This window comes from Chrysochloris asiatica, unplaced genomic scaffold (assembly GCF_000296735.1).
Source record: "Chrysochloris asiatica unplaced genomic scaffold, ChrAsi1.0 scaffold00011, whole genome shotgun sequence".
Taxonomy (NCBI): domain Eukaryota; kingdom Metazoa; phylum Chordata; class Mammalia; order Afrosoricida; family Chrysochloridae; genus Chrysochloris; species Chrysochloris asiatica.
The window spans coordinates 20,832,967-20,844,854 of NW_006408529.1; positions in this window are offsets into that span (position 1 = coordinate 20,832,967).

Here is an 11,888-nt window from a genome sequence, read left to right on the forward strand (position 1 = left end):
CGTAGTGGTTACGAACCGGGCTGCGAACCTTAAGGTCAGCGGTTCGACACTACCAGCCGCTCCGCGGGAGAAAGATGAGGCTTTCTACTCCCGTAAAGATTTACACCCTCGGAAACCCTGTACAGGGTCGCTATGGGTCGGAACCGACTCGATGGCACTTAACAACAACAATCTAGGCAAGGCAGTCAAAGCTCATTTTTAACACACTGTGACTAGTGTTTGATAAATGGTCTGTTTGGGGTTCTGTACTGTATGCTAAGACATGCACATATACCAGACTTGGGCTATTAGGGAGACTTCACTGATGGAACTTCTGTTAGTTGGAGATAGGAAAGATCTCCAGATAAATGTGACTAAGGGTAACTAAGGTGGTGAGGAAGGAAGAATAGAGGGAGAACCCAAATATTCTGACCACAAGGAACATTTCCAGAGGTCCTGAAGCTATTTAAAGGAGCCCTGGTTGTGTAGTGGTTAAGCATTGGGCTGCTTAATATGAAGGTTGGTGGTTCAAACCCACCACCCACTCTATGGGACAAAGGCTGTGCTCTAGAGCCTCAGAAATCCTAAATAGCAATCCTACTCTGTCTTATAGGGTTGCCATGAGTTGAAATTGACTCAATGGCAGTGGGTCTGATTTGGGTTTGAGGCTATTGATGCATATTTATTAATATTGGAAATGGACATTATTTGACAAGCAAGTGGAGATGCCAAGCAATGAAACAAAATCAGTTAAAGTGTCGTAGGTGAAGGCAGAGTGTAAGAATACATTGATTGCTGCACTCTTTTAACCCTCAGCTTGATTAACATGGCTCAAAGATTGCTGCTATTGTCTCCAGAGGGCTTCCATATAGTTTACATTGGTTTTAGTTTGGTAATTTCAGGATCAAAGGATGGCAAGGTTTCTGCTGCATCCAGGACAGCATGAATCATTAAAATGCTGAGACCACTGTTATCAGCTTATTCTGGTCCTGGCCAAAAGTCACTAACCTAGCTGAAACATCAAATATAATGGTAATTTGGTCTGATAATAAATAATAGATCAAGTTAATGCAGATAGAGATTAAATAATGAGAAACAAGCTTCTCACTACAATGGCATATTGAGCAGTTCATTTATGCATCAAAATGAAGCAGAGGAATTGTTTTAAAAGGAAAAATTGATCCTAAATTCACCTTTGTCCTTAATTTCCCATACATTATAAATTAAAATAAGTAAGGCAGAAATTCTACACTATAGTTACATTATTTTGTAATTCTGACATAGATGTTCATACTGTACCTTTTACATAAAAATTCAGTAATTATTCTCATTTCCTATCACATAACACTTATATATGATGTTGTTGCTATTGTTAACTGCCTTGGAGTCTATTCCAACTCATAGCAACCTTGTATCGGGTTTCTAAGGATAGGTTGGTGGATTTGAACCATGAACTTGTAGTTAGCAGTCCAGTGTCTATCCTACAGTGCCACATAACTTTTAACTCACTAAATTCTAAATTTCTGACATTATACTAATGAACATCTTTTCACCCTAGAAGGTAGATACCATATTAACATCCAATTTTATAGATAAGGAAACTGAAGCAGGGGATGGTTTAATAATGTGAGGAAGTGTAGTCTGTAGACTGAAGGACTTGAACTAGAAATTCTCTGATGTCGTTTGGAAGCAAAACTTATGTGAAGCAAGATAAAGAAAACAAAAATCCTCACAACTGGGTCAATAAGTAACACTATGATAAATAAAGAAAAGATTGAAGTTGTTAAGGATTTCATTTTACTTAGATCCACAATTAACACCCATGGAAGCAGCTGTCAAAACGTCAAATGATGTATTGCACTGGGTAAATCTGGTACAAAAGACCTCTTTAAAGTATTAAAGAGCAAAGCTGTCACTTTGAGGACTAAGGTGCTTCTGACCCAAACCATGATATTTTCAACTGTAATATACATGCAAAATAAATTGCAATATTCATTGAAAATGCAATTAATAAGAAACATCAAAGAAGAATTGATGAAATTGAATTATAGTGTTGGTGAAGAATAGTGAATATTTTATGAACTGTCAGAAAAAATAAACTTATCTGTCTTGGAAAAGTAAAGCCTGACTGTATCGAAGTAAAGGTGTTCAGATTCGGTCTCACGTACTTTAGACATGTTATCAGCACAGACGAATCGAATCCATTGAGAAGGACAGCTTGCTTGATAAAGCAGAGAGGTAGCAAAAAAGAGGAAGATTCTCAATGACACAGTGACTGTAACAATGGGCTCAAACATTATTGTGAGGGTGGCACAGGACATGTTCTGTTCTACATACAGGTGTTATGAGATGGAGCTGAATCCATGGCACCTAACACCAATCATTCTGTATGGACATTTATACATTTTCCTGTAGTAATATTGCTGATAATCATAAGATTATAAGATCCGTTTATCCTTAGGACAACTGATATTGTTGCTGCTTAAGAGCTGTTCAGTCAGTTCCAATTCATAGAAGCCCTGTATAGGGTTACCAACAAGCAGCTGCTAGGTTTGAAACACTGACCTTGTGGTCAGCAGTCCAGTGCTTGTCCAATACTGCCACACCAGGACTCCAGGAGAAATGGTTTATAATATGTTATTGGTAAGTGCCATCAAGTTGGTTAAAACTCATAGCAACCCTGTATCAGGTTTCAGAGGAGGTGCTGGTAAGTTTGAACTGCCAAGCTTACAGTTCAAACTGGCCTTGAGATTGAGTGCTTATCTTATCATAACAGTAGGATTCTGATATATTATATATTGCCTTAAATTCCGAAAAGCTGAAAACATTCTGTATTCTGTACCACATGTGACCCCAAGGGTTTTAAAAAAGAATTATGCATTTCCACAATTAATATACCCATTAACTAATTTTTGGTATGGCACTGTAGGATCAACCACAAGGTCAGCTGTTCAAATCCACCAGTCACTCCTTGGAAATCCTAGACAGGGTTGCTATGAGTTAGATCTGACTAGATGGCACTTAACAATGATGACAACAAAAATAACAAATATTCTTAATGGAGTCAAGGTGTGGTGCTGTACATTAAGCACTGGACTGCTAACTGCAAAGTTGGCAGTTCAAACCCACCAGTTGCTCTTGGGAGAAAGATGGAGCTGCCTGTTCCTATAAAGGTTTACTTCCTCAGAAACTGTATACAGGCTCACTATGAGTTGGAAATGAATCCATGGCAACTGGTAACAACAACAACATGTTTAAAATAATAATTAATATGCTCATAAATTCATTTTTAAAATGTTGAGTTACTAATAAATCAGAGAATCTTTAATAAGACTGAATTGGCCCATGTTTTAAGGATAATTATGTTTCTCCTGTCACACTGCCATCTGATGTCAACAGTGTCTCTGGATTATGGCCTGGAGCTTAGCAGATCTAGAATGTGAATCACTGAACTAAGCAAGGGCATGGCAGAGAATCCAGTTTGAATCTTTTGTCTGCAATTTAATGAAGTATGTGAACCTGAACAAATTACCAAGCATCTAGAAGCTCCAATTTTCTTTAGTATTGTGATAACAATTTATGTTTTATGGTTATTGTCAGGATGGGATAATAAAATAATATGATCTTCATACCTGGTTCCTTACTGGACATGTAGTAAATGGTAACTATTAATAAGCCACATAATTGTACATAGAGATAACACTTTTCGATCAATGCAGACAACATGAACTAGATAAATGTCCCATAAAAACTACATATACATACCTGGATCTATATAAGAAACATATCTAGAAAGAATGAGTAACGTTTGAGGCTTTATTAGACAACTGTCCTTGCCTATGTGTGGCTTATTCAAGGAGAATGAGAGTTGGAGAAGTACCATTTTAAAAAGCAAATTAAGAAGGATGTTTTTGTTGTTGTTATGTGCCATCAAGTTGATACCAACCCATAGCAACCTTATGCACAGCAGAACAAATCACTGCCCGATCTTGGGCCAACCTCACTACTGTTGCCACGCTTGAGTCCATCAGTGTTGTCACTTGGCCAATCCATTTCGTTGACAGTCTACCTCTTTTTCTCTGACCCTCCAGCTTACCAAACATGATATCCTTCTCCAGTGGCTGCTCCCTCTTGACAATATGTCCAAAGTATAAGAGACAAAGTTTGGCCATCTTGGTCTCTAAGGAGCACTCTGGCTGCACTTATTCCAAAACAGATCTATTGGTTCTTTTGGCAGCCCATAGACCTTTCAATATTCTCCTCCAACACCATAACTCAAAGGCATTAATACTTCTACGGTCTTCCTTATTCCATCTTTCGAATGCCCATGAGGTTATTGAAAACACTATGGCTTGAGTCAGGTGTATCTTAGTCCTCAAGCTGACATCTTTGCTCTTCAACATTTTAAAAAGGTCTTGTGTAGCAGATTTGCCTAATGCAATACATCGTTTGATTTCTTGACTGCTGCTTCCTTGAGTGTTGATAGCTGATTCAAGAAGAATGAATTCATTGACAACTTCAATATTTTCTCCATTGAGAAGAATGTTGTTTATTGGTCCAGTGGTGAGGATTTTTGTTCTCTTTATATTAAGATGTAATCCATACTAAAGGCTGTGCTCTTTGATCTTCATCAGTAAATGTTTTACATCCTCTTGTATCATCTGTATATCGCAGGTTGTTAATGAGTCTTCCTCCAATCCTGATGTCACATTTTTATTCACAGAACCCAGCTTCTTGGATTATTTGCTCAGCATACAGGTTGAATAAGTATGGTGAAAGAATACAACCTTGTCGCACACCTTTTTTAATTTTAAAACATTCAGTTTTCCCAAGTTCTGTTTGAACAACTGCCTCTTGGTCCAGGTACAGATTCCTCATAAGCTCAATTCAGAGTTCTGGAATACTCACACTTCACAATGTTGTCCATAGCTTGTCATGATCCCCACAATCGAAAGCCTTTATATAGTCAATAAAGCAGAGGTAATCATCTTTCTGATAGTCTCTGCTTTCAGCCAAGATCCACCAGACATCAGCAATGATATCTCTTGTTCCACGGCCTCTTCTGAATCGTCTTGAACTTCTGGAAGTTCTCTGTCAAAGTATGATTGTATCTGTTTCTGTATGACCTTTAGTAAAACTTTACTTACATGGGATATTAAAGAGATTGTCCAATGATTTCTGCATTCCATTGGGTCTTCTTTCTTCGGAATGGGCATAAATAATGGATCTCTTCCAATCAGTTGGCCAGATAGTTATCTTCAAAATTTCTTGACAGAGATGAATGAGTGCCTCCTGTGCTGCTTTACTGTCTTGAAAGATTTCAATTTTGATTCCATCAATTCCTGGTGCCTTGTTCTTTGCCAAGTCCTTGAACACACCTTGGACTTCCTCCTTCAGTATCATTGGCTCTCGATCATATGGTACCTCTTGAAATGGTTGAACATTAACCATTTCCTTTTGGTACAGTGTCTCTGTGTATTTCTTCCATCTTCTCTTGATGCTTTCTGCATCATTCAATAATTTGCCTAGAGAATCTTTCAATAACGAAAGTTAAAGCTTGATTTTTTTCTTCAGTTTCCCCATCTTGAGAAATGCTGAGCATGTTCTTCCTTTTTGGTTTTCTGATTCCAGATCTTTGCATATTTTGTTGTAATATTTGGCTTTATCTTCTGGAGCTGATCTTTGAAATTTTCTGTTTACCTCTTGGACCTCCTCATTTCTACCATTTGCTTTAGCATCTCTATGCTGGAGAGCAAGTTTCAGTGTCTCTTCTGACATCCATTTTGACCTTTTCCTTCTTTCTTGTCTCCTCAATGATTTGAAGATAGTATTATAGAAAGAAATAAAGGGAAAATAATAATAATAATCTGCCTTAAAAGGAGCTCTGGTAAGATAGTGGTTACAAATTGGACTGCTATCATCAGGGTCAGGAGTTTGAAACTACCAGCTGTTCCATGGGAGAAAGATGAAGCTTTCTGCTCCCTTGAAGATTCACAGCCTTGGAAATCCTGTACAGGGTCGCTGTGAGTCAGAACTGACTATATGGCACATAACCACCACCACCAAATAGATTTGGGTGTGAATGGGCAGGCACAAATTACAAAATTCAAACCATAAACACAAAACAGTTTTCACCATGAGTCAATTCCAACTCATGGAACCATTAATCCATAGGATTTTCAAAGCGGTGAACTCTGCCAGGCTTTTCTTCTGAGGCACTTCTAGGTGGGTTTGAACCACCAAAAAAGGATGATAAATATAGGGGCAGTCCCAGTGTATATTTTTAGAAAAAGTATCACATTGAGTCCATATAACAAGCACTGGACTGTGAACCACTGCCGCTCTGTGGGAGACAGATGAGGCTTTCTGTTCCAGCAAATATTTTTTAAAAGCCTCAGAAACCCTATACTAGGTCTTGAAGACACTTAACAAACACAAAAGCATTGCAATGACTTGTAGTTTCCAACCCCTGCTGTGTTCTACTTATAAAAACATTAGTTTTCCCCCTATATTTTCTCCTTAAAGTTCGATAGTTTTACTTTTGCATTTGGGTCTTTGGCATATTTTGAGGTAAAGTGTGTGTGTGGAGTTGGTTCCAACTCATTGGGACCCTGCCTAGGGTTTCTGAGGCTATAAATCTTTCCAGGAGCAGAAAGCCTGAGCTGTGAACAGCTGCTAGTTGCAAACTGCTGACCTTGAGGTTAGCAGCCCGAGTTGTAACCACTTTGCTACCAGAGCTCTTTTTTTTTTTTTTTGGCCCATGACTATCTAATTTTCCAGCATTATTTGTTGAAAGGAGTCCTGTTGTGGCTGTAGGATAAGCACTGTACTGCTAACCACAGATTCGTAGTTTAAATCCACCAACTACTCAAAAACCGTATGAAAAGTCACAACTGACTTAATGGCACTTAACAAAAGTTGCTGGGGAAAAAAAATTATTTTCCGTAATTTCAGCATTTTTGTAAAAAAATCTGTTGAATGTGTTTTGATAGCATGGATCTACTGACCTAAACAAAATGGAGTCTGTTTAGTCATTGTTGTTATGTGCCATTGAGTCGGTTCCCACCCATAGCGATCCTGTACAGGGTTTCCGAGGCTGTAAATCTTGACGGGAGCAGAACACCTCATCGTTCTCCCGCGGAGCAGCTGGTAGTTTCGAACTGCTGGCCTTAAGGTTCGCAGCCCGATTCATAACCACTACGCTTGATAAAATGAGGATCCTGCAAATAAAGAACTTAGGTTAAAAATTAGCTGAGATGACCTCATGGTCCTAGAAGGAACCGGAAGTACTTAATTATCTCAGGAACTAAGCAGTTTGGATCCTAAAAGGTAGTGTTTGAGAAGGATTAGTGCATGATTGTTTCCTTTTCCCTAAAGGTAGAATGTTTGAAGAAGTTTATTGTTTTATTGTTAGTTTTTCCAAAAAATGCTATCTTGATGTTAAAATAGATTAAGTGTACATCCAAATATAACTTCTCCTTTATAGTGTCCACCACTAGTCTGTCAGTTTAAGGTCGCCATGAGTCGGTATAGACTCAATGGCACCTAAAAACAACAACATATAATGTGCCTGCTCTTCAGGAGGGCCTTGAGAAATTATTCTCCCACCCTCCAAACTGCTGACTTTCTGTTAATTAAGCTTAGATTGGTTCCCTCCGGGTCTCTGTGATTGACTACAGTGATAGGTAGCAAACCCTTGTTTCGTTCTAGCAGCAAGTATATATACATGTGATGCATATTGTTGTTAGGTATCTTGGATTCTGTTCTGACTCATAGCGACTCTGTGTACAGCAGAATGAAACACTGCCCAATTCAGCACCACTTTCTCAATTGTTGTTACTGTTTGTGTACATTGTTGCCATCACTGAATCTGTCCATCTCTTTCAATTTGAAGATCCAACTGTTTTTCTCTATCTACTTCATCAAGCATATTGCCCTCCAGGACTGGGTCCTCCCTGTTAGCATGTCCAAAGTACATGACAGGAAAAGTTAAGTCATAGACTTGGAGAAAATATATGCAAAACTTATATCTGATAAAAGACTTTTATCTAGAATACATAAAGAATTCTTTACAATCAATAATAAAAAATAACAACCCTAATTAAAAACTGTATAAATGATTTAAATAGACATTTAAGTAATACATTAAAAATATACCAATTGCCATTGAGTCAATTCTTCCTCATGTGTGTGGGATCAGAACTGTGCTCCACAGGGTTCTCAATGACTGATGTTTCAGAAGGAGATTGGGAGGCTAACTTGTCCAGGTAGACTTGAACTGCCAATCTTTTTCTGTTAACAAACCTGAGTTTCAGTTTGTTAATCATTTGTATCATCCTGGAGCGCCATCTTTTAGTATTGTTGTTGTTGTTAAGTGCCATCGAGTCGGTTCCGACCCATAGCGACCCTGTACAGGGTTTCCGAGGGTGTAAATCTTTACAGGAGTAGAAAGCCTCATCTTTCTCCCGCAGAGCAGCTGGTAGTTTCTAACCGCTGACCTTAAGGTTCGCAGCCCGATTCGTAACCACTACGCTACCAGTATAATTGACCTCAATTACTATAACTAGAACAGGGCTTTGGGGTTTTTTGTTTTGTTTTTAAGTAGAATTTCTTTTTTAGAACAGTTTTAGATTTACAGAAAAATTTAGAATTAATGCAGAGTTCCTATAAAATGAACTCCTCAAAATAGTTTACATTAGTATGACACATTTCCTACAATTAATGAAGCATATACACTATTATTAACCAAAACGAAAGGGAAAAAAATAATAATAGCAAAAAAAAAAAAAACCAGTGCTTTTTAGTTAGTTGATTCCAACACACAATGACCCGAGAGAAGTACATGTTATATTCCAATTGCCTTAGTTTTAACCTAATGTCCGTTTTCTGTTCCAGGATCCCCTCCAAGATACTGAATTACCCTGGTGTAATTTGGGGTAAAGCACTAGACTACAAAGTTGGTTTGAACCACAAGGTCGGTTGTTCGAGCTCACCAGATGGCTTGGAAACCCTAAGCAGGTCGCTATGGGTCCGAACCGACTCCACAGCACTTAACAACAACCATCATTTCCTCTCAGTTTCTGCTGTAATCATTTCTCAGGCTTTTCTTGGTTTTATTGACACTGACCAGTTTCAGGAGTTTTGTTAGGTATTCTTAAAATGCTCCTTATTAAAAATTTGTCTAGTTTTGTTTTGTATGACTAAACTGGAGTAATGTGTTTTGGGGAGGAAGATTACAGCAATTAATTACCATTTCTTCATATCAAGGGTATACACAGGACTTATCACAGTTGCTAAGGCTGGTGAGCCTGCTTACCCTTTAGAGGGAAGACATTATACCCAGGCCACACTTTAAGGAGTAGGGGTTGGAGTTCATGCTCTTTTTCTGTGCATTGCATTTTTAAAACTGAAAATTTTAGGTATTTGTAAACAACTTAAAATTCTGTTTCCATATCATTTTGTTTCTAGCATTCTACTTTTTAAAATTGTGGTAGAAATATATACATCAAAAAATGAATCAATTGAACAGTGTCTACATGTATAATTCAGTGATGTTGATTACATTCTTCCTGTTGTGTACCATCTAATCTTATTTTATTGGTTCATCTTGAAGTTGCCTGATGTTATAACTTAGTTCCAACACAAGTATTCAGATTCAGTAGGACTGAGGTGGGTCCAAGGAGTTTAACAAATGCCCCAAGGTTATTCAGATGCAAATATCCAACAACCCACTTTGAAAAGCTCTAGTCTAATCACTTCCTAATGATAATTACTCTGAACCCAGACCTCTTTACTTGCTGCCAAGCTTTTTTCTCTTGGTTAAAGGTTTTTGTCATTAGTTTCCTGTTAGAGTGGAGGAAACACCTCTTTTCCTCTGTCTGCCTGCTTAACATTCAAACTAGTTGAACTCATTTGGCAACCCCATAATTATCATTCACTGACCAGGAGGAATTTATATGCAGCCCACTGTTCTGTGTCTCTTACTCTACCCAGCCAACACATACAAATAATTGTATAAACGATTACAACTGCATTTTACATTAGTCACACAACTCCTAGAAATTACTGTATCAGGGTTATTGTCAAGGAAACTTCTAAAAAGTTGCCTAAAATAAATGAAAAAAGGTATTCATGAGGACAGTAGTTTCTTCCGAGTAGAATAATGGAAAGAATGGAAGGTTGGGAGTTAAGAGAGTAGGGTTCCTGTCTGATCTTTCCCAATACACTAAACTTTTGTACTTCAGTGTTCTCATCTGTAAATTAAGAACAATTAGCACCTGCCTTATTTTATTTTGTCTGAGTATAGGATAAAGTAAGACATTGGATAAGAATCTTGTTAAGTTTTTCCTATTAAACGAATTTAATAGCTACAAACATACTTACAACATCAAATAATTCATCCTCTAATTTTTAATAGCATCGTCATTTTATGTGCAGGTGGTGTGGTGCTGTGGGTTAATGCGCCAGACTGCAAACCCACTTGAACTGTAAGATTGGTGGTGTTGGTGGTATATATATATAGTTGTTGTTAAGTGCCATCGAGTCGATTCTGACCCATAGTGACCCTGTATAGGGTTTCCGAGGAGCAGCTGGTGAACTTGAACCGCTGACTTTGCAGTTCAAACGACTTTGCAGTTTGATGAATTAGCCCACAGCACCACACCAGGACTATAGATAGATAGATAGATAGATAGATAGATAGATAGATAGATAGATAGATAGATAGATAGATAGACAGAACTATTGTTGTTGTTGTTAAGTATGGTGGAGTTGGTTCTGACTCATAGTGACCCCACACAGTGTTTCCAAGGCTGTAAATCTAGGGGAGCAGAACGCCTCATCTTTCTCCAACAGAACCGCTGGTAGTTTCGAACTGCTGACCTTGAGGTTGGAAGCCCAATTCATAACAACTACACTACCAGAACTGCTACACAGAACTATATTTTGCACTTGAAATCCAAAATAATAGCCATACATTCTAGGAGTCATCATATTCAAATTATGTTTTATTGATTAAGATTATTTTAGTGCTTAAAGAAAAAAACATAACCACTAGGGTGAACAGGAAAAGGTAAAATCATTTACTGGCCCTCTTAGCCCAGGAGGCAAGCTAAAATGTTAATCAGGTGATTAAGAGTGAGACCAATCTTCCCCACCCAGGAGATAAGCTAGAATGCTAATTAGGTTATTGAGGAAGACCAATCCCCATCCCCGCCCCCCCAGGAGATAAACTAGAATGTTAATCAGGTCACCAAACAGGACCAATCCTCCTGGTTTCCCCCCTGTCCTCAAACAGGTCTGCAGCCTGGCCCCTCCCCAACTCTGACCCCACATTGCCCATGTTGTGATCCCTTCTGGCCTCAGAATCTGGAGAAAGTAGATTCTGAGCCAACTGGCTTAATAAAATCTGAAACTCTGCTTCACCTCTCCTAGTGGCCTCGGTTTCTTCAATGACCAATCATGAGATGCAGCGACACTCTCGAATCTAAACCTGCTGTAACAAGGCACTTTTGAAAATTTAGCAATGGTCCTTTAAAATGAATGCCTAACAGTCATTTTGGAGTCATGGTGTGGTGCTGAAGGTTAAAACACTGAAACAAAAGGTCAGTTTGAACCACAAGGTCAGTGGCCCAAACTCACCAGCTACACCTTGGAAACCCTATACTGAGTTGCTAAGAGTCAGAAATGACAGGATGGTACTTAACAACAATAGCCATTTTATCCAGAAGCAGTTAAACTACAAAGGATTTGGTCGTAGACAAGGTTTTCAATCCTGACCTGTCATATACAAGCTGGGTAAGGTTGGGCAAATTTTTCAACTGTTCAGCTTTCAAATCAGCAAAATGAGGATAACAAACAGTACTAACATTATAAGGCTTTTGTGAAGGATTAAAGTCAAATAACACTTG